This window comes from Camellia sinensis, chromosome 4, assembly GCF_055761805.1.
Source record: "Camellia sinensis isolate YWXY chromosome 4, ASM5576180v1, whole genome shotgun sequence".
Lineage (NCBI taxonomy): Eukaryota > Viridiplantae > Streptophyta > Magnoliopsida > Ericales > Theaceae > Camellia > Camellia sinensis.
The window spans coordinates 43,141,055-43,147,054 of record NC_138964.1 but is presented as its reverse complement, the minus strand read 5'-3'; positions in this window follow the sequence as shown (position 1 = coordinate 43,147,054).

Genomic DNA, 6,000 nt, shown 5'->3' with positions numbered 1-6,000 from the left:
GAACCCTTGAACGGAGCGGTTGTATTCGGACCCTAGGTGGTTTAGTGTGAGGAGGGATTTGGGCAAGGCCCTATCTTACCGTCTCTTTTGAGGCCCTGTGGTTGGCGCTACGCGGTATATAACCGTTAGTAGGCATCCGAGGTGAGTTCTGCAACAAAGCAGCAAAAGAGGGGGCATACCAAATAATCCGCGTCCGATTCTTGTGGTTGGGAGGTTGAAATTTCTCTGGGAGATTTTTAGTTTACTAACATCTAACTAGTAACCATTTACTTTTTTATTTGTGTATCATGATTTACTACTCGATGTTATATTTGTGATTGTGTATTGGACTTGGGAAAAAGGGATGGGATGTGTGTGTGTTTACTGGGCATTCAAAGCTCACGACGTGTTATGCCAGGTGCCGAAGAGGAACATATAGCTGGAGACGACGAGCCTGAAACCTTCGAAGACCTTTGACTATCTTAGTAAAGTTTAAAAAATTCTCTTTTAATATTTTTGTAAGACTCGTACCGAAGATTTGAATTTTATATTTTTTGGGATGTAATGTAATGAAACAAGCTTTTGCAATTTAGGATATTTGTGGTTGTTATGTATTTATACTCAATATAATCAGAGGTATACACCTTATCGATGCTTATGAGACCTTGTGTCAATACTTGTTAGAATCTGTCAAAATTGACCATAGGACTCAGCAGTGACTCTCCCTTGCATACAACCAATAGTGTAGAATCAAGGCATTACACACCCTTATTACAACAATACGCCCTTGCGAAGGAGGGTCAGAATGAATAAGCTAAGCTAGCTATGCTAAGCTAAACTACTTATTACAACGCAAATAATTGACTATTCTAACTAATTAATTATTACAAACCAAATGAACTAATTAAACACTTAATTAATCAATTACAAAAGACTAAGCTAATGAACTAATTAGCTAAGCAATTTAAATGAACGGCCTCAGGAAGCGAGGGATGCATGTATGTTCAGTAGGCTTCCTCTCGAAAATCCACCACCTTTCTTCTAGATGCCTCTATTAGCACATTTTTGGACCTCTGAAAATTATGCTAACTTCCAGACTGCTTCTGTTTGATCCCAAGAACATGCTGAGGGCTGATTGGCTAGAAATGGTGGCCATCGGCCACTACTGATGGTCGGTCGGTTGGCTTTGGTGGCCGGTCAGCTAGTACATATGGCCGGTCGGCCACTGCTTTCCTGAAATTACTCCTTTTGCTGCAACAAAGAGCAAACAGAGGCATGGCTGTGTATTTACAAGGGAATGTATGTACTGCCACCCTCCTCATTATGTCTCAATCTCAAAGGAGAGTGACACTTGGCTCTCAAGCCATCAATCAAGCATCTCAATGCATGATGGCCCAAAAATCAAGCTTGTACAAGCTTAGTGAATGCACATATAAGACTCAAAAGGCCAACACCCTATCATGCATGATCAAGGGTGATGGCGACCAAGAAATGTAACACGTTTCATCACTATAAGTATAAAACGCCCCACATTTCTTGTGTTTGGATTAACGTCTGATCCAAACACCTGCCATGCAACACACATGTTATCTTGTTCATGCTTTACTTGGTTCAATTCTTGTTTACACATTTTAGTTTACCAATTAGTCCTTTAACCGGTTTAGTCCAATGTGAAAGTCCTCTAATAAGAGGGGTCAACCAAAATGGGGGGTTTAGGACATGAGAGGGATTATGCCTTTGACTATGAGGAACCTTCAAAAGAAGGTTAAAGCCATTTGAGCACAAACCCTACCTCATGCTTAAACACAGCCTTAAGGCCAAACAACCCTCAAAACAATTTGAAAAATGAAGAAATGGGGGAGGTTGCAGCTGTTTTTAGTGCGGAAATGGCATGACAAATAAGACTATAACATGCAAACAACTCATGTATAACATGTTAAGAGCCAAAAACATTGAAACTAGTGAAGGACACAACACTAGAGGCATGTAATGCAATGCTCAAATGACCAAACCAGCCCAAGACAGAGCTACACCATGCCAAAACAGTGGCAAAAACATGCTGAGACTTAGACACAAAAACCAAGAAAAACATGCTCGCATGCCAGCTCACAAACAAGACATAAAGCACAACTCTCAAAAGCAATGAAAGAGCGGAATATGTGAGAGTGTGACAATGATACATGCTCTGAAATTACATACAAAATGATGCCATATCATGCAAATAACTCAAACAAAGCATGCTAAGAGTCTTAAAACAAAAAGCTAGTAAAGGCCATTTACACTATAGCTACACAAAGCGAAGCGCATGTAACCAAGACCACTTGAAACAGAGTTAAAGCATGCTAAATCAGTAGCAAGAATGTGCTGGAATTAAGCTAACACAAGCTAGAATGATAGGCTAAATCATCAAACATGCTAGGCTAGTAAGCAAAATTACACTACAAATGACTAAACCAGCCAAAAAACAGAATTTAAACATGTTAAAATATAGCCAAAAACATGCTTGAACTAAGCTAACATAAGCCATAAAAACATGTTACTTTGTAATACTAACAAGGCATGGCATAAAGAAACAAGGAGGGGAGGCCATCCCCTCCCATTTTGGACCTCAAAACAAACTTTCTACCATTGAAATTCCTCTGGAATTCAGTGGCTTTAAGGCCAAAAAGATGGACTCAAAAGCTCTTAAAAGAAGGCTCAAAAGGCTTTACAAGCCAAAGAGCAAATGAAGGAAACCACCCCCTAACCAAACAAAGCTTAAACCACCATTTTAGAACCTTAAAATTAGAGTTTTTTATGGTTGAAAAACCAGGTCAAAATAGCTTAAAGAGATGGCTAAACACTTAGTTAAAGCAAGGCTTAAAAGGGGCAAAGCCTTACCCTTGAAGCACAGTAGCAAAACAAGTCTTCTTTTGAGCCAAAACCAGCTTTAGGAACTCCAAACAAGCCTTAAGGAACCTCAGCTTCAAGATAGGGATATTTTATCAAGGGGTTGTACGCAAAATTGTAAAGGAAACTCACTTTCAAACACAATACATATATATATATATATATAGAGAGAGAGAGAGAGAGAGAGAATTCTAGAGAGAGAGAAATTTCAGCTCTGAAATTTTTGTAACACCAAAAATGGGGGAGAGGCCTCCCCTTATATAGAAAAACAAGCTACAAGCTTGTTTCCATCCCTTTATACACGTGTATGAAGGATGGCTTCAGTAACCAATACCTGGCACATAAAATATCTCAAAAAGGAAAAAAATGGTCGTCGGCCATCAGTAGTGGCCGACCGGCCACACATGTAACCGATCGGCTGTTAATGTGGTCGATCAGCCACCACTGATGGCCAGCAGGCACAAACCATGGCCGGTGGACACTGGGGATGGCCGACAAGCCATCCTCTTCTGCAGATTCAAAGCAACAAGCCCTTGGTCCACAACTAAGCACAAAACAGACAAGTTGAGAGGCTCTAAGGCAAAGCGTTCAGCCGAGACCTTCAGAGACTTAAAACGAACACGAGCATACACAATCATCGGGTGTTCAAACGATGACGCCCAAGTCTTGAGGACGGTCAAAAATGGGGTGTCTACAGCCTACCCCCCTTCTTTCTGGCCAGTCTCCTTATGAGGCTCTATTTTCTCAACTTCCTAATTACTCCATTATTCGTGTGTTTGGGTCTGCTTGTTTTGTCCTTTCACCCCGTAAAGGTAGGACCAAACTTAGTGTCCAATCTGTCCTATGTGTCTTTTTGGGTTATAGCTTCACTCAAAAAGGTTATCACTGTTATAACCTCATTTCCCGTCACCTTTATGTCTCCCACTATGTTGTCTTTCTTGAACGTCTACCTTACTTTCAGCTTCCTCCTCTCACTGTCTCAGTTTCCAAAGAGGATTTGGTTCATATTTCTATTTCCTTCTAAGGTCCCGTCTAATGAGTATATCTCTACGGTTCCTCCTGAGCTTGTTTTATCTTTTCCTCGTGCTTCACATCTGGCTGCTTCTCCTCTTTCAGTTTCTTCTCCTCCTCCATTGTTAGTTTATTCTCATCGCCAGGCTCCTCTTCCACAGGTTGTCTCTACCCCTATTGTTGATCCTCCTATATCTGACGACTCTGATCTTACTGCACACCGATATCCTACTTATGCACGTCATCCTCCAAACAGGTTAGGTTGGTCTAATATATGTTTTTCTACTTCCTATCGCACTTTCTTGTCTGCTATTCACTATTATTCAAAACCTCAGTCTTACAAGGAGGCTTGTCAGGATCCTCATTGGGTTCAAGCTATGGAGGATGAGTTGTCTACTTTACAGAAAACTAGTACTTGGGAGTTGGTTCCTTTGCTTGCTGGTAGGAATCTGGTTGTTTGCAAATGGGTCTACAAAGTCAAGACTCATTCTGATGGTTCTCTTGAAGGCTACAAAGCTCATCTGGTTGCCAAAGGTTTCTCACAAGAGTATGGTATTGATTATGAGGAGACCTTTGCTCATGTTGCCAAGATGACTACTGTCTGTACTTTGATCTCTATCACTGTTGTTCGTTCTTGGCCTCTTTATTAGATGGATGTTAAAAATGCTTTTCTTAATGGCCATCTCACTGAGGAGGTCTATATGCGTCCTCCCTCTGGTCTTTACCATTCCTCTGGACAGGTTTATCGCCTTCGGCGTACTCTGTATGGTATGAAGCAGTCTCCCAATGCTTGGTATGATCGCTTTCAGACTGTTATTATTGAGCTTGGGTTTCATCCATATGCCCAGGACTCTACTTTATTTCTTCTCCACACCTCTGTTGGATTTGTTGCATTATTACTGTATATGGATGATATGATCATCATTCGTTCTGACTCTTCTACTATATCTGAGGTCAAGCAGCATCTTTTCCGCACCTTTGAAATGAAGGATCTGGGCCCATTGCAGTATTTTCTTGGTATTAAAGTAGCTTCTTCTCCTAAGGGTTACTTTCTCTCTCAGGCCAAGTATGCCAATGAGGTTATTTATCGTGATAGTCTTACTGACACTAAGATTTCTAATACCCCCATCGAGCTTAATGTAAAGCTCACCACTACTGATGGTGTTCTTCTGGATGATCCTACTTTATATCGAGAGCTCGTAGGTTGCTTAGTCTATCTGACAGTTACTCGTCCTAATCTTGCCTATGTTATTCATGTGGTTATCCAATTTGTCTCTACTCCTTGCTCTACCTATTGGGCTGCTTTGGTTCAGATTCTTCGCTATCTCTGGGGCACTATATTTATGGGTTTACTGTTGTCTTCTACTTCCTCTTTGGACTTGGTAGCTTATGCCGATTCTGATTGGGTTGTTGATGTCACTGATTGCAAGTCCACTTCCGGCTTCTGCATATTCTTGGTAATTCCTTGATCTCTTGGAAGGCAAAGAAACAGACTATTGTTGTGCGTTCCACTACCGAGGCTAAGTACCGTGCTCTGGTTCATGCCACTACTGAGATTGTTTGGCTTCATTGTCTCTTGACTGAGTTGGATGTCCCTCAGTCTTCTTTAACCTCCCTTTACTGTGACAACCGCAATGCTATTTAGATTGCCTATAGCACTATCTTTCATAAGCGAACGAAGCACATTGAGCTTGATTGTCATTTTGTACGTTGGCATCTGCAGTCTGACTCCATCTCGCTTCCTTTCATCTTTTCGGCATTATAACTTGCTGATTTATTTACGAAGACTCACACCACTGCTTGTTTTTAGTTTCTTCTTGGCGAACTCTCAGTGTTTTCTACTAAAACACCTTGAGTTTGAGCGGGGGTGTGAGAATATATTGATATTGTTAATTATGGAAATGTATTTTAGATTTGATTGTGAATATTATATTAATTGTATTTCCTATTTCAGATTAGGGTTAGGATTGCTATTGTATTTCCTATTTCAGATTAGGTTTAGGATTGCTATATAGGTTGGTTGTAATCTTTGAATTAATACAATTGAATAAACAGAAAAGCTTTCAAGAATCTTACACATTGATCTATCAAGACTTCCAGGCTGCTTCATTGGTAGATGGG